Genomic DNA, 22,904 nt, shown 5'->3' with positions numbered 1-22,904 from the left:
GTTTTTTTTCTTCCTAATTATACGGACGAAAATTACAGACTTGGTGAGAAAGGGCCTTTTCTGAAATATGATTTAATCTTGTAAAAGGCCTAACAGGAGTGTTTGATTATTAAAGAGATAATACAGAGAGAATCAGCGAACTCAAAAGCACACTCCCGTAAAAAAGGACCCGTCAATCAAAGCCACCAGCGTATGTCGGACACAAGCAAATATTTCTAATTTCCTTACAGGTATTAAAAAACCTGGCCCTACCTTAATTAACCTACTTTCGGAAATCCTATAAGATAATGAATTGATAAGGAAAGTATGAAGGGGAGAGAGACAGCTATGCCAGAGTAGGACATTGACAATCATTAAAATAGAAACAAATACACACAACATGTCCATAGCCTATTTATCAGCGTTAGTCTATAAATTAAGGTTCCGTATCAAATGAAACCATGCCAGGGTGGAGAGGATTGGCGCCTTGTCCATTTGACACAACATTTGTGCATTATTGGCCTAATAGCCATTACAACCTTGTCGACTGCTGTTGAATTGTTAATGAATAGTCAGACACATCCAACCGGATTGTAAAAAACTATTTATTCACTAGCAAGCAATGAAAATGTGCATTGTATTAAAAATTCACACATCCTATATGCTAGCGCTTCTACACCCACGCACAACTAGCGAATTAGCTGCACGAGCATCAAACAGATGGAAAGAAGAGATGTAGACAGATTAAGTTTCCATAACTGCTTATAAACCATTAGTAAACAATCCCGCTATTAGGTGAAGTTTAACTACATGAAAATAAAGTTTATACAAAAAACAAAAAAAATTAGGCCTATTTAAACGACTGACGATTATTTTATTTAAATGCGGTCTCCATCCATAACCATCAGTTACACTTATTCAATTACAGTCACAGCCCTAATCATGAAAAGTGACAACACCAAAAACACACTGCTTGGACTACTGAACCTAAACACTAATTTAGCCGCTGCTCAGTGGCAAAATAAATAATTCATAGAACAGTCAGGCTAAGTTGTCCTGTTTCAGTTGCAGCAATCTCACGCCTGGTCAGCTTTGATCTGTCTAACCGGTTTGGCGACTAGTCCAGTGTTACTGTAGTGTACACAGACGCACACACACGATGTCATTCCTCTCAGCAGTAGCTGTAGCAGTGTCCGTCTGTATGCTACTCTGTACACCACTTAAATTAGCCCAACTAATCCCCACTGCTAGCCGGATCATCAGGCACTTGGTGGAACTAGACAGAGCCTGCCAAGTGTCTGCCTGGCCCTGGTTACTCTGCTTTTCCTATATTTAATGGGATAATCAGTAGGCTATTTATTTGTAGACCTACACTGAGTGGACAAAACATTAACCTTTCAGTGATACCCATCCCAGATCCGGGAGCATCCTCATCAAAAAAAGTTGACTAGCATAGCCTAGCGCGACAGGGATATCATATAATATAATTTCATGAAATCACAAGTCCAATACAGCAAATGAAAGATAAACATCTTGTGAATCCAGCCATCATTTCCGATTTTTAAAATGTTTTACAGCAAAAACACAATATGTATTTATATTAGCTAACCACAATAGCAAAACACACAACGGCATGTTTCCACCATGTTTCCACCGCATAGGTAGCTTTCACAAAACCCAGAAATAGAGATAAAATTAATCACTAACCTTGAACAACTTCATCAGATGACAGTCTTATAACATCATGTTATACAATACATTTATGTTTTGTTCGAAAATGTGCATATTTGAGGTATAAATCGTAGTTTTACATTGCAGCCACCACCACAAATAGCACCAAAGCAGCCAGAATAATTACAGAGAGCAACGTGAAATACATAAATACTCATAAAACATTTATGAAAATACATGGTGATCAGCAAATGAAAGATAAACATCTTGTGAATCCAGCCAATATTTCCGATTTTTTAAGTGTTTTACAGCGAAAACACAATATAGAATTATATTAGCTTACCACAATAGCCAAACACACAAAGCTATTTATTCACCGCCAACATAGCTTTCACAAAAAACAGCAATAGAGATAAAATTTATCACTAACCTTTGGACAACTTCATCAGATGACAGCCGAAAATGTGCATATTTAGAGCTGCAAATCGTGGTTATACATTGTGAATACGTAGCAACAATTCACCAAAATAGCCAGAGATATTTTGGACAGTCAGTTAAACTAACCAAAGAACTCATCATAAACTTTACATAAAAATACTTGTTGTATGGCAAATGAAAGATACACTGGTTCTTAATGCAACCACTGTGTTAGATTTTTTTTTAAATAACTTTACTACAACATACAGCATGCATTATTGTGAGACAGCGCTCACCTATTCTCCGCCGTGTTGGAGCCAACATATTCCACAAAAATACGAAATATCATAAATATTCTCTTACTTTTGCTGATCTTCCATCAGAATGTTGCGCAAGGAGCCCTAGGTCCAGAATAAATCGTTGTTTGGTTTTAGAATGTCCATTTCTTCTGTCGAATTAGCAACTTTGGCTAGCCATGCGGAGCTCACGTGTCCAAGAAATGTTTGCGCATGGAACGAAAAATTCCAAAAGTCCCAATAAACGTTGAATAAACTGGTCAAACTCGGTTGAAAAATCCTACTTTATGATGTTTTTCTCATATGTATCAAATAAAATCAGAGCCGGAGCAATTCGTCGTGTATACCGAACGCTGTTCAGAAGACAATGTGAGGTTCCCCGGCGCGCAGATGAAAACTGACAAAAGAGCAGACCTGTCACTCCAAAAGCTCTTATTTCGGCCTCACATCAAGCTAGACACCCCATTCAACCTTCTACTGCCTGTTGACATCTAGTGGAAGGCGTATGAAGTGCATACAGATCCATAAATAAAAGCCAGTTGAATAGGCAGGCCCTGACACAGAGCCTCATTTTCAGAATTTTCACTTCCTGTATGGAAGTTTGCTGCTAAATAAGTTCTGTTATACTCACAGACATGATTCAAACAGTTTTAGAAACTTCAGAGTGTTTTCTATCCAAATATACTAATAATATGCATATCTTATCTTCTGGGGATGAGTAGCTGGCAGTTTAATTTGGGCATGCTTTTCATACAAAATTCCAAATGCTGCCCCCTACCCAAGAGAAGTTAAATCCACTTCAAAATCAGTGTAGATGAAGGGGAAGAGACAAGTTAAAGAAGGATTTTTAAGCCTTGAGACAATTGAAACATGGATAGTGTATGTGTGCCATTCAGAGGGTGAATGGGCAAGAAGAGATTAAAGTGCCTTTGAACAGGTTATGGTAGTAGGTGCCATGCACACTGGTTTGTTTGAAGAACTGCAACACAGCTGGGTTTTTCACGCTCAACAGCTTCCAGTGTGTATCAAGAATGGTCCACCACCCAAAGGACATCCAGCCAACTTGACAACTGTGGGAAGCATTGGGGTCAACATGGCCAGCATCCCTGTGGAAGACTTGACAACTTTTCGAGTCCATGCCCGACGAATTGAGGCTGTTCTGAGGGCAAGGGGGGGCTCCATAATACACCACAACAGGTCCTGGCCTGAACACTTGAACAAGCAACAGATAGTTACACACACACACACCCCTTTGTCTACCGCCATTTTACATTGCGTCAAAGGGTAAGCAAGCAGAGCAGGTGACGACCTGTCTCTCTGTGCTTACTGGTATTTTGTTTGCATACATGAGTGACAGTTTTAGAGTCCTCTCTTGCCTCAGGAAACCAGAAAATTACACAGAAAGGAATAATGTAACACAGGAAGCCAGATTTCCAGGTTTGGTAAGGTGATCAAGCCAGAGTATTGTATGTACTTTCACTGAAATGAAAGCACGTGTGACTGTGTGGGTGCTCCCTTGACTGTGCCAATTACATAAATACCTAGCCTACATGGGCGGCAGGTAACCTAGCGGTTAGAGCACTGGGCCAGTTAATGAAAGGTCGCTAGTTTGAATCCCTAGGCAGACAAGGTGATCTGTTGATGTGCCCTTGAGCAAGGCACCTAAACATAATTGCCTCAGGGACGCCGTTGATAATGCCAGACCCTGGCCGTGACCCAACTCTCCGAGGGCGTCTCAGAGGTAGTTGGGATAGTCAAAAAACATTTCCAACTCACACATACGTATAATACACACTTGTGTGAGATAGGACAAATATAAGCACCCGCCAAATTATTAATGTATTACTTATTAGGCTATAGATTAGTAATGCATGAACTGTAGGAGGGCAATAACTGCATAAGGCTAAAAATGCCTACATAAAATGCCTTCTGGTGCTAAATCAGCTGCTCTCCACTAATTGTGTGATAGCTTTCAGAAATATTGTAGAGAGCGACAACCAGTGCAGCCTGTTCTGTACTCCCTGACATCTTATTAAACAGCTTGTTCCTAGAGCAGAGTAAAGCATAATGCTGGGTGGGCAACAATCACCCATTGTGTCAAGTTAATTCTGCAGCACTGGCCATGTCCACACAGAGTTGGGGGGGTAAGCCCTTGGTCTAAATGTTTCATATAGCCTACTGACAGCAGTGCAATAATCATTATTGGTCTGAAACAATAATAAAACACATATCATTAACTTTCCATTTCAAACAATTATTAACTAAATTAAGGACTATTATCGGGTAGCCTAGATGTGATGGATGACAGGGACTGAATTGGAAAGCGAAGAACTCGGTAATTTTCTGTTCAGAAAAATTACATTCCAATCTCTTCCCTAAAACCATGGACTTCAACCCAGACTAGACTTCCATCACCTTTTGCAGGGCAGTGTTAAAGCAGCCTATAGAAAGAAACCAAACCAAGACCGACAATATGATAAAACTGTAGTAAAACAATCCCTTTCTTTCATCTTCTCTCTAGAAGAACCTGACAAGTCAGACAAATCTTGAGGTATCCTATGCTACAGAGCTTTTTCCCACCTCCAGTCAGCACTGAAGGCAATGGACACTTGTTGGAACAAGCAGAAAATGAATGCAATGGAATGCCTGAGAAGTATTTGCTCCTCTACTCTATAAATTTGTGGAAACTAAACGCCCAGTGACATGATTTACATTGATACACACGCAGTCTCTTTCTGTTTCAAATCACAAGCATAATGAAACCAGAGAGATGAAACTGAACGAGGCATAGGGCTTATTAAACTTGAGACTGCTGAATGAGACATTGCTCAAGTTGCAAGTATTTGTAAAACTAAATTGTAGTTCATCCAGATGGGGCTTATGAAAAAGAGCCTACCTCCAAGGGCTACGGTATGCTTCGTCCGGCAACGAGCCATTGTTTACATATGTCTTGTAGCGGAAGGTTCCGTAGCCTGGCATCCAGGATCAACCTAACCTATTCGGTTTCACAAAAAATAACGGTTTCCCGTCAACAGAGGCATATCTAATATTTCTAGGAACAATACTTACGATTCGTTGGGTTGAATGTGTCATTCGCTACCATATAAGGGTTTAAAATAGGTTTTTATCCAGGGTCTCCCATTTTCCACCTGTGGGCTGCCATTGTAGTCCATTCTAGACCACGCAAAACTTAGCTACCACGTAATCTCTACAGGTGACCCTGGATAAAAATGGTGTTTAAACTCTTATTTGATAGTGAAGACAACATTCAACCCAACATTTACATTTTAGTAATTTAGCAGATACTGTAATACAGAGCAACATACTGTTAGTGCATTCACTGGTACCAACAGAGATGGTCGCCTCGCTTCCAGTCCTTAGGAAACTATGCAGTCATTTGTTTTTTTTATGTATTATTTCTGACATTGTTAGCCCAGAAAATCTCAAGTCTTATTACATACAGCCGGGAAGAACTACTGGATATAAAAGCGACGTCAACTTACCAACATTACGACCAGGAATAAGACTTTCCCGAAGCGGATCCTTTGTTCGGACCTCCACCCTGGACGTAGGATCTAATCCCAGAGGCCGACTCAAAACAACGCGGTCACCACAGGAGAGGCTGACGGAGCGGCCTACTGGTCAGACTCAGAAGGCGAGCACACCATCCACCGCTTCCGAGCATATTACTCGCCAATGTCCAATCTCTAAACAACAAGGTGGACAACAAGGTGGACGAAATTAGGGCACGAGTTGGCTTCCAGAGAGACATCAGAGATCGAAACATTCTGTGTTTCACGGAAACATGGCTCACTCGGGATATGTTGTCAGAGTCGGTACTGCCACCCGGTTTCTTCACGCATCGCGCCGACAGAAACAAACATCTCTCTGGTAAGAAGGGTGGGGATGTATGCATTATGATTAGCAGCTCATGGTGAAATCATAACATACAGGAACTCAAATCCTTTTGTTCACCTGACCTAGAATTCCTTACAATCAAATGCCGACCACATTATCTACCAAGAGAATTCTCTTCGATTATAGTCACAGCTGTGTACACCCCCCAAGCAGATACCTCGATGGCCCTAAAATAACTTGACTGGACTATGTAAACTGGAAACCATATATCCTGGGGCTGCATTTATTGTAGCTGGGGATTTTATCAAAGCTAATCTGAGAACAAGGCTTCCTAAATTCTATCAGAATATCGAATGCGCGACACGAGCTGGTAGCATTCTGGACCATTGCTACTCTAACTTCTGCGATGCATACAAAGTCCTCCCCCGCCCTCATTTTGGCAAATCTGACCATGACTACATTTAGTTGCTCCCAGCCAGTGGACAGAAACTAAAACAGGAAACGTCCGTGCTCAGGTCTATCCAACGCTGGTCTGACAAATCGGATTCCCTGCTTCAAGATTGCTCCGATCACGTGGACTGGGATATGTTCCGGGTATTCTCTGACAACAACATTGACGTATCAGCGAGTTTATTAGCAAGTGCATCGGTGATGTTGTACCCACTGTGACTATTAAAAACCTTCCCTAACCATAAACCGCAGTTAGATGGCAGCATTCGTGCAAAACTGAAAGCGTGAACCACCACGTTTAACTTCTTTGGGACTGGGGGGCAGTATTGAGTAGCTTGGATAATAAGGTGCCCAGAGTAAACTGCCTGCTACTCAGGCCCAAACGCTAGAATATGAATATAATTAGTAGATTTGGATAGAAAACACTCCGAAGTTTATAAAACTGTTTGAATGATGTCTGTGAGTATAACAGAACTCATATGGCAGGCAAAAACCTGAGAAAAAATCCAACCAGGAAGTGGGAAATTTGAGGTTTGTAATTTTTCAAGTCATTGCCTATCGAATATACAGTGTCTATGGGGTCGTATTGGTCATATATATACACGTCCTAAGGCTTCCACTAGGTGTCAACAGTATTTAGAACCTTGTTTGAGGCTTCTACTGTGAAGGGGGAGAGAATGAGAGCTGTTTCAACCAGATGTCTGGCAGAATGCCATGAGCTCAGTCTCGCGCGCACCCATGAGAGTTAGCTGCGTTCCATTGCATTTCTAAAGACAAAGGAATTCTCGGGTTGAAACATTATTGAAGATTTATGATAAATTATGAATTTTTATAATGACATTTCTGACTTTTGTGACACCTCTCCTTCTTTGGAAAATGGCTGTATGTTTTTCTGTGACTTGGCGCTGACCAAACATAATCGCAAGGTGTGCTTTCGCCGTAAAGCGTTTTTGAAATCTGACACAGCAGTTGCATTAAGGAGAAGTTTATCTATATTTCCATGCAAAACACTTGTATCTTTTATCATGAGTATTTCTGTAATTTGATGTTGCTCTCTGCACTTTCACCGGATGTTTGTTTGAGACAATGCATTTCTGACCATAACACACCAATTTCAAATGAGGTTTTTGGACAAAGATTAACTTTATCGAACAAAACACACATTTATTGTGTAACATGAAGTCCTGTGAGTGCCATCAGATGAAGATCAAAGGTTAGTGATTCATTTAATCGCTATTTCTGGCTTTTGTGAGGGCTCTCCTTGGCTGGAAAATGGCTTTATGGTTTTCTGTGACTAGGTGCTGACCTAACATAATCGTTTCATGTGCTTTCGCCTTAAAGCCTATTTGAAATCGGACACTGTGGCTGGATTTACAAAAAGTTTATCTTTAAAATGGTGTAAAATACTTGTATGTTTGAGGAATTTTAATTATGGGATTTCTGTTGTTTTGAATTTGGTGACCTAGCGTCCCACATATCCCAGAGAGGTTAATCATGGCAAGGTGACTGGAAACATGACCGAATACAAACAGTGTAGCCATTCCCTCCGCAAGGCAATCAAACAAGCAAAGCGTCAGTATAGAGACAAAGTACAGTTGCAATTCAACGGCTCAAACACAAGACGTATGTGGCAGGGTCTACAGTCAATCACAGATTACAAAAAGAAAACCAGCACCGTCGCGGACATCGACGTCTTGCTCCAAGACAAATTAAACAACCTCCTTGCTCGCATTGAGGACAACACAGTGCTACTGACATGGCCCGCTACCAAAGCCTGTGGGCTCTCCTTCACCATGGCCAACGTGAGTAAAACATTTAAACGTGTTAACCCTCGCAAGGCTGCTGGCCCAGAGGGCATCCCTAGCCACGTCCTCAGAGCATGCGCAGACCAGCTGGCTGGCGTTTACAGACATATTCAATCAATCCCTATCCCAGTCTGCTGGGCCCACATGCTTCAAGATAGCCACCATTGTTCCTGTTCCCAAGAAAGCTACGGTAACTGAACTAAATGAAATTCACTGCTCAACTGACTTCTGTTATCATGAAGTGCTTTGAGAGACAAGTCAAGGATCATATCACCTCCCCCCTACCTGATACCCTAGACCCACTCCAATTTGCTTACATCCCCCACAATAAGTCCACAGATGACACAATCACCAGCACACTGCCTTATCTCATCTGGACAAGAGGTATACCTACGTAAGAATGCTGTTCATTGACTACAGCTCAGCATTTAATACCATAGTACCCTCCAAACTCATCATTAAGCTCGAGACCATGGGTCTCGACCCCGCCCTGTGCAACTGGGATCTGGACTTTGACAGGCCGCCCCCAGGTGGTGAGGGTAGGAAACAACATCTCCACCCCGCCGATCCTCAACACTGGGGCCCCACAAGGGTGCGTTCTCAGCCCTCTCCTGTACTCCCTGTTCACCCATGACTGCGTGGCCATGCACGCCTCGAACTCAATCATCAAGTTTGCAGACAACACTACAGTGGTAGGCTTAATTACCAACAACGATGAGATGGCCTGCAGGGAGAAGGTGAGGGCCCTCAGAGTGTGGTGTCAGGAAAATAACCTCTCACTCAAAGTCAACAAAACAAGATTTCAGGAAACAACAGAGGGAGCACCCCCATATCCACATCAACGAGACAGTAGTGGAGAAGGTGGAAAGTTTAAAGTTCCTGGATGTACACATCACAGACAAACTAAAATGGTCCACACACACAGCCAGCGTGGTGAAGAAGGCGCAAGAGCGCCTCTTCAACCTCAGGAGGCTGAAGAAATGTGTCTTGTCACCTAAAACACTCAAACTTTTGCAGATGCACAATCGAGAGCATCCTGTCGGGCTGTATCACCGCCTGGTACGGCAACTGCTCCGCCCACAACCGCAAGGCTCTCCAGAGGATAGTGCGGTCTGCACAACGCATCACCGGGGGCAAACTACCTGCCCTCCAGGACACCTACAGCACCCCGCTATCATCCAGAAGGCGAGGTCAGTACATGTGCATCAAAGCTGGGACCGAAAGACTGAAAAACACCTATCTCAAGGCCATCAGACTGTTAAACAGCCATCACTAACACAGAGTGGCTGCTGTCAACATAGACTCAAATCTCTGGCCACTTTAATACATTTAATAAATGTATCACTATTCACTTTAAATAACACCACTTTAATAATGTCTACATATCCTACATTACTCATATCATATGTATATACTGTATTCTATACCATCTACTGCATCTTGCCTATGCCGCCCAGCCATCGCTCATCCATATATTTACATATTCTTATTCATCACTTTACATTTGTGTGTATAAGGTTGTCCTTGTGAATTTGTTAGATTACTTGATAGATATTATTGCACTGTTGGAACTAGAAGCACAAGCATTTCGCTACACTCGCATTAACATCTGCTAACCATGTGTATGTGACCAATCAAATTTGATTTGATAAGTGGGACAATAGTATAGGTTGATCAAGGATGCTAAGCTACGGAATCGTCCGCAACGAGCAATCTGTAAACAATGGCTTGTTACTGGACGAAGCAAGGTTACTGTATGGGTCTATCTACAGGTTTTTTTGTTGACACATAATGTCCTGAAAACAATCCAACTGATGACTGTACTAGACAAAATAGATCTAGCCTATTTAAAAATGCCTTGTTGGTACTTTTGCGTGTGTCTGCTGAACTGCTTTTTAGCCTATTTGATGGCATACAAATGGAAATGTAGTCTGAAATTGTGGTTAAAGTCAAGTCTACTTCAATTACCTTGAATTCTGTACACTATATTGTTGTTCTGGCACTTGGCATTGCAGGGGGCCAAACCAGCAGGGCACTGACTGTGTCTATCACCAAACAGAAATAACTCATGTGCCAACTAAATAACGTACCATCAATTTAACCAACATTTTGCCGACTAAATACTATGTCATGTAACGTTATAGTGGCACAAAAGAATAGCCAAACGTCTTATGGAATATGGGGTTGTGCACTGCACCTGACCTCCCTGGATAGCTATTTAGTTGCACTAGCTTATCAGCTAGCTAGCTGGTTAACTAAAATAGGAACATTTAATCAGACGGAATAAACATTTACTTGGAACTATAAAGTTAATGACAAAACTAGCTAGCTTATTGATACCAAACAAGTGATGTGATAAACTCTTGGACTGTGTTGTAGCTAGTCTACAAGCCAAATAGCTAACGTTAGCTTGCTCTAGGTAGCAACAGGTGGCTAGTTTTCAGAGTTCTGGCTAATTAATCACTAGTGTAGTTATATATTCGGTAACCAGTTAACAACTTTCATGAACTAACAATGAACACAATACATGTACATTCTCACTGAGACAGTTGTGTATCTTGAGAAATAAGATACAATAGCTGACGTTAGCTGCACTTACCTTTGAAATAGTCCTCCAAAAGCTGCTTCCTGCTTCGCTCGACTTTAAATCCCTTGTTAGCTGGCTACGTCGTTCAATCACACAACTGAAGCCACACGGAACTAGCTAAACTAACCAGCTAATTTAGCTACCAATAGTGCCAAAACCTAGGTAACAACTATTATCAGGTTACTATATTCTATACATTTTCATTTGTACATAGCTACACTGCTTAGATAAATATTAGCTTGCGTAGCTAGCTAACTAACTTACAATTTGAATACAGTGCTCAGAAATCGCTGTCGAAGGTGTACGGAGATTAGTTCGCACAGGCGCACTGAAGGTGCAAGATGAAGCGCTCCACCTTTGCAATTACGAGAAATAACACATATGGAATGATGTAGTTACCCAAAAAGTGTTAAACATGATTCCAGGTGTGTTATTTCATAGTGTTGATGTCTTCACTGTTATTCTACAATGTAGAACATAGTAAAATTAAGAAAAACCCTTGAATGAGTGGGTGTGTCCAAACGTTTGACTCGTACTGAACGTGTATTTCGGAGTGGGTTGATTAAAAGTGGAAGGCAAATTTCGGTTGAACCTTGTGTGCAATTAACCGATCATGCCATGTTAATCTTATTGTGGTATGAATGCATTGTTGAAGTTACACTAATGCTCGTTGTGCAGCTGCAGGACTATGTCAAAAATGTGAGTATGCTGATCTCTGCTGGTCATTATGTCAAATTGCAGGGTAAAGGTAAGGCCACACCTTACTTGTGCTGCCACTTACTGGATTATTTAGATACACCAGTACGATCTGGCAGAGGGAATCAAGAGATGGAGGGAGGGAGGGAGGGAGGGAGGGAGGGAGGGAAAGAAAGAAAGAAAGAAAGAAAGCCCTGCTCAGCAGTAGTGTACTATATAGGGACTAGGGTGCCGTTTGGGACGTAAACATAGAGAGTATAAAGAGATTATAAAGACTTTTGTGCTATTTCACAAAAAGGCTTGGCTATTTATTATACAGCAACAAATGTATTTATTATACAGCAAAAAAATACTGATGTACCATCTGATATGTCTTATCTACTCTCCAAAAAAAGAAGTGGCGTACGTGTGCATGTGGTGTGACAGACGGAATTGTGCTGCTAACATATTTGCTTCCTCCTCTGTCCCAATCCCCTAGGCTCGAACTAGTGACACACAACAAAGCCTATTCCCCCTCAGGAAACTAAAAAGATCTGGCATGTGTCCTCAGACCCTTAAAAGGTTCTACAGCTGCAACATCGAGAGCATCCTGACTGGTTGCATCACTGCCTTGTACAGCAACTGCTCAGCCTCTGACTGCAAGGCACTACAGAGGATAATGGGTGTGGCCCAGTACATCACTGGGCTAAGCTTCCTGCCATCCAGGACCTTTATATCAGACTCCAGCGACCCCAGTCATAGACTGTTCTCTCTGTTACCGCATGGCAAGCGTTAAAGGAGCACCAAGTCTTGGACCAAAAGGCTTCTCAACAGCTTTTACCCCCAAGTCATAAGACTCCTGAGCAGCTAATCAAATGGCTACCCGGACTATGCATTGTGTGTGTGTAGATTGTACAGTCAACATGGTAATTACAACCAATCAGGGAACAGAACCGAAAGCTGGACATAGAACAACTATTTTTGACGAACGGAAACAGAACCGGGGAAAAAAAGCGATCTATAGTGTTCCCGGAACAGAACCGTTATTTTCAAATCTTGAGAACTGGTTAATAATGTTATTTTATGTTCCAAAAATTGTATATCAAATCTAGTATATCATTTTGTAATTCAGTGAAATTATGATGCTAGGAATAGCCTAACTGACCAATTAAACATGTTCTAATTGTTGAAGTAAAATAATGAGCTAAATCTATGTTGATTTCAAAAGTTTTTTTAAAAATGAATGAAAAGGAATTATATAAACCGTTACTTTATAATGTTGGTCGGGAACACTGGAACGGAATTTAGAAATAAGGGGTTCTGTTCGGAACAGAACGATTGGAAAATAATTTCAGTTCCAAACCCTAATTACAAGCAATTCATCTACAAATGGAAACATACTGTACATCCAGGATAATCAACTAGACTCAGCTGTAGGATGTTTTTTCTCTTCTGTGGATGGTCGGGGCCCGGAATATAATTGCAAATCATTTGCAGACTGCAAATTGATAGCAAGAAGGCAAAACATATATAATATTTCACTAAAACATAATCATTTCAAACCTTTCTTACATTTGTATACGAAGTGTCTCTCTATTGTGGATGGGAATACTTGAACAGATTTCCAAAATTAAAATTAATAGAAAGCTGATTTCCTGTTTTTACAGCATCAATCATGGAAATAAAACTGCTGAAAACAAATGTGTTCCCTATTTAAAAACGTTGGCCTGGGAAGCAAACATGAATATTGGTATCCATAGTGCTCCACCAATTATACATTTTTCAACTTAAAATATGTATTTTATTCCCCCAGACGTTTTTTTTTTTTTACATAAACGCTCTGTAGTTTAAAACTTCAATCCTTATTTGCTACATACATTTTTGGTATGGAATACCCTGCTATACCCATTGATTCTTGAAGAATATAACTTACAAAGGCCTCATGAGCTTAGTTCAATTGTTGTACCCCATCAGAACCCAAAATAAAAGCTTGTTTTACTCCAATGTTTGTATCCAATGTAAATGTAAACAAACACTGTATAGCCTCAAAACATTGTTAAAACTATACTGTTGATATCATGGATTGTCAGTCCTAGCTCTGTCTATAAATTTGAGAGTGGTTACATTTCTCCAGGCCAAACCCCTTTTTACCCAATCAGAGGCGTGTGGAATTGCAGGAAAATAGCTTGAGAATGGCAAAATCTTCTCTCTGATGCCAAGAGATGGTCTTTTAAAATGTTCCTTCCCAGAGCCCGAGACTTGGTTTGTTCGGCCATGCACTGCTGAAGTCATAGTAAAACTCCTTGTATGCAATTTGTGTCTCACTCAAGTTATGAGGCGGCCCCTGATTCATTTTCTGTCACAAAAGGGGTCAAACAGTTTGAGAACCCCTGAGCTGTGAGGGGTTGTTTAATTTGTTTTTTAAAGCTGATTTTGCTGTTTGCCTGGGTCATTTGAGATGGAAGTGTGCTCCTTGTATGTATGGATCTTTACCAGTGGTCTCCAATCTTTTCTAGCATCAGAGCTACTTAAGAAAAAATAAAAATGTTGGTCTAGCTTTCAAATAGGCACGGTCTTTTCTTCTCCTCTCCCCTGCAACTCTTTCACGGGACCTTAGTGTACAAGAGAAAGTGTTCTGTCAATATACCTGGTAAAATAATGGTGAGTAAACAACTTAAAGCGGGCCCAGTAAAATAAAAAATAAAAAATCTTGCTTTTAAAAAATATTTTTTGGGGGTGTAATTCTCCTTTATTTGCACATCTAGCGAGTGTGGAATGTGCTGTTTTACTCTGCCGGTCTAGAGATGGTTCTGTACTGCTGCTGCTCATTTCATGGCAAAGTTAGCTATTAGCAAATAATATATACAAATTATATACTTACTCATGATATACTGTACTTCTGCCAGTTAAGCCTACTTTGCAGTTAACATTTAACTGAGAAGGTTTTGGGGAAAGTATTTCTGTCAACCCACAAGACAGTTATCACATCAACAGGCTACACATGGACTGATAGAAAAATGCGCACTCCACACAGACAGACAGGGGCAATATTACTGGAAATTAATTGACTGGCTTTTTAAGAAAATAGTGACTATGTCAATTTTGCGTTGATTAGAAACAGTTGAAGTCGGAAGCTTACATACACCTTAGACAAACATATTTAAACTCAGTTTTTCACAATTCCTGACACTTAATCCTTGTAAAAATTCCGTCTTAGGTCAGTTAGGATCACCACTTTATTTTAAGAATGTGAAATGTCAGAAAAGTAGTAGAGAGAATAATTTATTTCAGCTTTTATTTCTTTCATCACATTCCAAGTGGGTCAGAAGTTTACATACACTCAATTAGTATTTGGTAGAATTGTCTTTAAATTGTTTAACTTGGGTCAAACGTTTCGAGTAGCCTTCCACAAGCTTCCCACAATAAGTTGGGTGAATTTTGGCCCATTCCTCCTGACAGAGCAGGTGTAAATGAGTCAGGTTTGTAGGCCTCCTCCTTGCGACGTCCCCCTGAGGCCCATCTGTTAGCCTGCCAACCCCGACCTACTAGCTGTCTGAATCAGCGTGTCTCCAGCTCGCTTAGCTACTCACTGGACCCTATGATCACTCGGCTACACATGCCTCTCCCTAATGTAAATATGCCTTACCTATTGCTGCTTTGGTTAGTGATTATTGTCTTATTTCACTGTAGAGCCTCCAGCCCTGCTCAATATGCCTTCGCTTGCCCTTTTGTTCCACCCCCCACACATGTGGTGACCGCACCTGGCTTAAATGGTGCCTCTAGAGACAAAACCTCTCTCATCGTCACTCAATGCCTTACCTCCACTGTGCTCACATCCTACCACACCCTTGTCTGTACATTATGCCATGAATCTATTCTTCTGCACCCAGAAATCTGCTCCTTTTACTCTCTGTTCCGAAAGCACTAGACGACCAGATCTTATAGCCTTAGCCGTACCCTTATCCTACTCCTCCTCTGCTCCTCTGGTGATGTAGAGGTTAACCCAGGCCCTGCAGCCCCTGCAGCCCCCAGCATCACTCCCGTTCCCCAGGCGCTCTCATTTGTTGACTTCTGTAACCATAAAAGCATTGGTTTCATGCATGTTAACATTAGAAGCACTAATTCCAAAATGTTTTGGGACACTGTAAAGTCCATGGAGAATAAGAGCACACCTCCTCTCAGCTGCCCACTGCACTGAGGATAGGAAACACTGTCACCACCGATAAATCTACGATAATCGAGAATTTCAATAAGCATTTTTCAACGTCTGGCCATGCTTTCCACCTGTCTACCCCTACCCTGGCCAACATCTCACCCCCCCCCCCCCCCCCCCGCTAATTCTTCACCCAAATCCAGACAACTGATGTTCTGAAAGAGCTGCAAAATCTGGATCCCAATAAATCAGCTGGGAATGACAATCTGGACCCTCTCTTTCTAAAATTAACCGCCGAAATAGTTGCAACCCCTATTACTAGCCCATTCAACCTCTCTTTCGTATCGTCTGAGATCCCTAAAGATTGGAAAGCTGCAGCGGTCATCCCCCTCTTCAAAGGGGGAGACACTCTAGACCCAAACTGTTATAGACCTATATCCATCCTGCCCTGCCTTTCTAAAATCTTCGAAAGCCAAGTTAACAAACAGATCACCGACTATTTCGAATCCCACCGTTCCATCTCCATTATGCAATCTGGTTTCCGAGCTGATCATGGGTGCACCTCAGCCACGCTCAAGGTCCTAAACGATATCATAACCACCATCTATAAAAGACAGTATTGTGCAGCCGTATTCATCGACCTGGCCAAGGCTTTCGACTCTGTCAATCATCGCATTCTTATCGGCAGACTCAATAGCCTTGGTTTCTCAAATGATTGCCTCGCCTGGTTCACCAACTACTTCTCAGATGGAGTTCAGTGTGTCAAATCGGAGGGCCTGTTGTCCGGACCTCTGGCAGTCTCTATGGGGGTGCCACAGGGGTCAATTCTCAGACCGACTCTGTTCTCTGTATACATCAATGATGTCGCTCTTGCTGCTGGTGATTCTCTGATCCATCTCTACGCAGACGACACAATTCTGTATACATCTGGCCCTTCTTTGGACACTGTGCTAACAAACCTCCAAATGAGCTTCAACGCCATACAACACTCATTCCGTAGCCTCCAACTGCTTTTAATTGCAAGTAAAACTAATTGCATGCTCTTTAACCGATTGCTGCACGCACCCTCCCACCCGACTAGCATCACTACTCTGGACTGCTCTGACTTAGAAGATGTGGACAACGACAAATACCTAGGTGTCTGGTTTGACTGTAAACTCTCCTTCCAGACTCTCTCCTTCCAGACATTAAGTATCTCCAATCCAAAATTAAATCTAGAATTGTCTTCTTATTTTGCAACAAAGCCTCCCTCACTTATGCTGCTAAACATACCCTCGTAAAACTGACTATACTACCGATCCCTGACTTTGGCGATGTCATCTACAAAATAGCCTCCAACACTCTACTCAGCAAACTGGATGTAGTCTATCACAGTGCCATCCATTTTGTCACCAAAGACCCATATACTACCCACCACTGCGACCTGTATGCTCTCGTTGGCTAGCCCTCACTACATATTCATCACCAAACCCACTGGCTCCAGGTCATCTATAAGTCTTTGCTAGGTAAAGCCCCGCCTTATCTCAGCTCACTGGTCACCATAGCAACACCCACCCGTAGCAAGCTCTCCAGCAGATATATTTCACTGGTCATCCCCAAAGCCAATACTTCCTATGGCCGCCTTTCCTTCCAGTTCTCTGCTGCCAATGACTGGAACAAATTGCAAAAATCACTGAAGCTGGACTCTTATATCTCCCTCTCTAACTTTAAGCATCAGCTGTCAGAGCAGCTTACCGATCACTGTACCTGTACACAGCCAATCTGTAAATAGCACACCCAACTACCTCATCCCCATATTATTACTTACCCTCTTGCTCTTTTGCACCCCAGTATCTCTACTTGCACATCATCATCTGCACATCTATCACTCCAGTGTTAATGCTAAATTGTAATTATTTTGCCTCTATGACCTATTTATTGCCTACCTGCCTACTCTTCTAAATTTGCACACGCTGTACATAGGTTTTTCTATCGTGTTATTTGACTGTACGTTTGTTTATGTGTAACTCTGTGTTGTAGTTTTTGTCGCACTGCTTTGCTTTATCTTGACCAGATTGCAGTTGTAAATGAGAACTTGTTCTCAACTGGCCTATCTGGTTAAATAAAGGTGAAATAAAAACGATGATTTGGTCTGATGATTCAAATTATATTTTTTGGGGTTCCAACCGCTGTGTCTTTGTGAGATGCAGAGTAGGTGAACGGATGATCTCCGCTTGTATAGTTCCCACCATGAAGCGTGGAGGTGTGATGGTGTGGGGATACTTTGCTGGTGACACTGTCAGTGATTTATTTAGAATTCGAGGCACACTTAACCAGCATGGCTACAACAGCATTCTGCAGCGATGTGCGTTCCCGTCTGGTTTGCACTTAGTGGGACTATCATTTGTTTTTCATCAGGACAATGACCCAACACACCTCCAGGCTATGTAAGGGTTATTTGACCAAGAAGGAGAGTGACGAAGTGCTGCATCAGATGACCTGGCCTCCACAACCACCCGAGTTCAAACCATTTGAGATGGTTTGGGATGAGTTGGACCGCAGAGTGAAGGGAAAGCAGCCAACAAGTGCTCTGCATATGTGGGAACTCCTTTAAGACTGTTGGAAAAGCATTCCAGGTGAAGCTGGTTGAGAGCATGCCAAGAGTGTGCAACGCTGTCATCAAGGCAAAGCGTGCTAAAAGTAAATTCTTAAATTATTCACAGTTTGCTAAGAACTGGCAGCAAGCTGATTGGTCGGCTGTTAGAGCCAGTAAAAGGTGCTCTGCCATTCTTGGGTAGCGCCGTGGTATCACTTTCCTTCCAGGTCTGTGGACAAACACTATTCTTCAGGCTCAGATTAAAGATGTGGCAAATAGGATTGTCCATTTCTATCCTCAGTATCTTTCCATCTAGTTTGGCAATACCAGATGGATTCTCATTATAAATGGACAATAATACATTTCCACCTCTCCCACTCTCATTATCAATGGACAACAATAATTTTTCCACCTCTCCCATACTAACTGTACAAAATTCAAAATGACAATGCGTTTCTTTCTGTATTAGGTATTTTATGCACGAATATGATGGCTCACAGTTTGTTGTTTTCTCACTTTGCAAATGCAATTGTCATTAAAATAATTAGCATCTTCTAAATGTTTAGTGATACATGAGCCATCTGATTCAATAAAATATTAGGTTGAATTAGTCTTTCTGCCCATAACTTCATTTAAAGCTTTTTTTCATCACACTTGATCATTTAGAGTGTATTCAGAAAGTATCCATACTTATTCCACATCTTGTTGTGTTGCAGCTTGAATTCAAAACTGATTCACCCATCTACACACAATACCCCATAACGACTAAGTGAACATATTTATTGAAAATGAAATACAGAAATATCTCATTTACATACAGTGGCAAGAAAAAGTATGTGAACCCTTTGGAATTACCTATATTTCTGCATAAATTAGTCATCAAATTTGATCTGATCTTCATCTAAGTCACCACAATAGACAAACATAGTATGCTTAAACTAATAACACAAAAAGTATTGTATTTTTCTTGTCTATATTGAATACATAATTGAAACAGTCACAGTGTAGGTTGGAAAAAGTATGTGAACCCCTACGCTAATGATTTCTCCAAAAGATAATTGGAGTCAGGAGTCAGCTAACCTGGAGTCCAATCAATGAGACGAGATTGGAGATGTTGGTTAGAGCTGCCTTGCCCTATAAAAAATACTCACAAAATTTGAGCTTGCTATTCACAAGAAGCATTGCCTGATGAGAACCATGCCTCAAACAAAAGAGATCTCAGAATACCTCAGATGAAGAATTGTTGACTTGCATAAAGCTGGAAAGGGTTACAAAAGTATCTCTAAAATTCTTGATGTTCATCAGTCCACGGTAAGACAAATTGTCTTTAAATGGAGAAAGTTCAGCACTGTTGCTACTCTCCTAGGAGTGGCCGTCCTGTAAAGATGACTGCAAGAGCACAGCGCAGAAGGCTCAATGAGGTTAAGAAGAATCCTAGAGTGTCAGCTAAAGACTTACAGAAATCTCTGGAACATGCTAACATCTCTGTTGACGAGTCTACTATACGTAAACACTGAACAAAAATGGTGTTCATGGGAGGACACTACAGAAGAAGCCACTGCTATCCCAAAAAAACATTGCTGCATGTCTGAAGCTTTCAAAAGTGCACCTGGATGTTCCACAGCGCTACTGGCAAAATATTCTGTGGACAGATGAAACTACAGTTGATTGAAAGGAACACTGTGTGGAAAAGACAAGGCACAGCACACCAACATCAAAACCTCATCCCAACTGTAAAGTATGGTGGAGGGAGCATCATGGTTTGGGGCTGTTTTGCTGCCTTATGGCCTGGACATCTAGCTATCATCGACAGAAATTAATTCTCAAGTTTATCAAGACATTTTGCAGGAGAATATTAGGCTACCTGTCCACCAATTGAAGCTCAACAGAAGTTGGGTGATGCAACAGGACAACGACCCAAAACACAGAAGTAAATCAACAACAGAATGGCTTCAACAGAATAAAATACGCCTTCTGAAGTGGCCCAGTCAGAGTCCTGACCTCAACCCGATTTAAGATGCTGTCGCATGACCTCAAGAGAGCAGTTCACACCTAACTTCCCAAGAATGTTGCTGAACTAAAACAGTTTTGCAAAGAGGAATGGTCCAAAATTCCTCCTGACCATAGAGAAAATGTTTGGTTGAGGTTATTGCTGCCATACGAGGGTCAACCAGTTATTAAATCCAAGGGTTCACATACTTTCCCCATCCTGCACTGTGACTGTTTACACGGTGTGTTCAATAAAGACATGAAAACGTATAATTGTTTGTGTGTTATTAGTTTAAGCAGACTATGTTTGTCTGTTGTTGTGACCTAGATGAAGATCAGATCAAATTTGATGACCAATTTATGCAGAAATCCAGGTATTTCCAAAGGTTTCACATACTTTTTCTTGCCACTGTAAGTATTCACACCCCTGAGTCAATACATGTTAGAATCACCTTTGGCAGCAATCATAGCTATGAGTCTTTCGGGGGTAAGTCTGTAAGAGCTTTACACACCTGGATTGCACAACATTTGCACATTATTTGTTTTAGAATTCTTGAAGTTCTGTGAAGATGGTTGTTGATCATTGTTAGACATTTTCAAGTCTTTCCATAGATTTTCAAGCAGATTTAAGTCAAAACTGTAACTCGGCCACTCAGGAACATTCAATATTGTCTTGGTACACAACTCCAGTGTAGATTCTGCCTTGTGTTTTAGGTTATTGTCCTGCTGAACAGTGAATTTGTATCCCAGTGTACTTTTGATACTTAGCTAAATTTTAGCAATTACATTTACTTTTGATACAGAATTATATTTAACACTTCCGGCGCCGACAGAGATGGCCGCCTCGCTTCGCGTTCCTAGGAAACTATGCAGTATTTTGTTTTTTTTACGTGTTATGTCTTACATTGGTACCCCAGGTAATCTTAGGTTTCATTACATACAGTCGGGAGGAACTACTGAATATAAGAGCAACGTCAACTCACTATCATTACGACCAGGAATATGACTCTCCCGAAGCGGATCCTGTGTTTTGCCTTCCACCCAGTACAATGGATCGGATCCCAGCCGGCAACCCTAAACAACGACGCCGTAAAAGGGGCAAACGAAGCGGTCTTCTGGTCAGGCTTCGGAGACGGGCACATCGAGCTCCACTCCCTAGCATACTACTCGCCAATGTCCAGTCTCTTGACAACAAGGTTGATGAAATTTGAGCAAGGGTAGCATTCCAGAGAGACATCAGAGACTGTAACGTTCTTTGCTTCACGGAAACATGGCTCACTCGAGAGACGCTAACGGAGTCGGTGCAGCCAGCTGGTTTCTTCACGCATCGCGCCGACAGAAACAAACATCTTTCTGGTAAGAAGAGGGGCGTGGGGGTATGCCTTATGATTAACGAGACGTGGTGTGATCATAACAACATACAGGAACTCAAGTCATTCTGTTCACCTGACTTAGAATTCCTCACAATCAAATGTCGACAGCATTATCTACCAAGGGAATTCTCCTCGATTATAATCACAACCGTATATATTCCCCCCCAAGCAGACACATTGATGGCCCTGAACGAACTTTATCTGACTCTATGTAAACTGGAAACCACACACCCTGAGGCTGCATTCATCGTAGCTGGGGATTTTAACAAGGCTAATCTGAAAACAAAATTCCCTAAATTCTATCAGCATATTGATTGTGCTACCAGGGCTGGTAAAACCCTGGATCATTGTTATTCTAACTTCCGCGATGCATATAAGGCCCACCCCCGCCCTGCTTTCGGAAAAGCTGACCACGACTCCATTTTGTTGTTTCCAGCCTACAAACAGAAACTAAAACAAGAAGCTCCCGCGCTCAGGTCTGTTCAACGCTGGTCCGACCAATCTGATTCCACTCTTCAAGACTGCTTCGATCACGTGGATTGGAATATGTTACGCATTGCGTCCAACAACAACATTGACGAATACGCTGATTCGGTGAGCGAGTTCATTAGAAAGTGCATCGGCGACATTATACCCACAGCAACGATTAAAACATTCAAAAACCAGAAACCGTGGATTGATGGCAGCATTCGCACGAAACTGAAAGCGCGAACCACTGCTTTTAACCAGGGCAAGGTGACCGGAAACATGACCGAATACAAACAGTGTAGCTATTCCCTCCGCAAGGCAATCAAACAAGCTAAGTGCCAGTATAGAGACCAAGTAGAGTCGCAATTCAACAGCTCAGACACAAGAGGTATGTGGCAGGGTCTACAGTCAATCACGGACTACAAAAAGAAAACCAGCCCCGTCGCGGACCAGGATGTCTTGCTCCCAGACAGACTAAATAACTTTTTTGCTCGCTTTGAGGACAATACAGTGCCACTGACACGGCCCGCTACCAAAACCTGCGGGCTCTCCTTCACTGCGGCCGAGGTGAGTAAAACATTTAAGCGTGTTAACCCTCGCAAGGCTGC

General features: G+C 41.7%; 1 protein-coding gene across 5 annotated transcripts in view; it reads right to left on the bottom strand.

The window, feature by feature from the left end:
* The window catches only part of LOC139554704 (phosphatase and actin regulator 4B-like), a 72,674-nt gene extending 61,244 nt beyond the window's left edge, over nt 1-11,430 (bottom strand). For 2 of the 5 annotated variants that reach the window (XM_071367758.1, XM_071367757.1), the window contains exon 1: nt 5,867-6,070. The gene's annotated coding sequence lies outside the window, so the exon portion shown is untranslated. Of the gene's footprint in view, nt 1-5,259; nt 5,359-5,866; nt 6,071-11,075 lie in introns of those variants that run through there. The other 3 variants (XM_071367756.1, XM_071367755.1, XM_071367754.1) reach the window with 3 other exon arrangements.
* Between the last annotated feature and the right edge of the window lie 11,474 nt (nt 11,431-22,904).

The sequence above is a fragment of the Salvelinus alpinus genome, chromosome 26 (genome assembly GCF_045679555.1).
Source record: "Salvelinus alpinus chromosome 26, SLU_Salpinus.1, whole genome shotgun sequence".
NCBI classification, from domain to species: Eukaryota; Metazoa; Chordata; class Actinopteri; order Salmoniformes; family Salmonidae; genus Salvelinus; species Salvelinus alpinus.
Note: the sequence above shows the minus strand (reverse complement) of the source record. Positions and strands in the feature narration are given on the sequence as shown.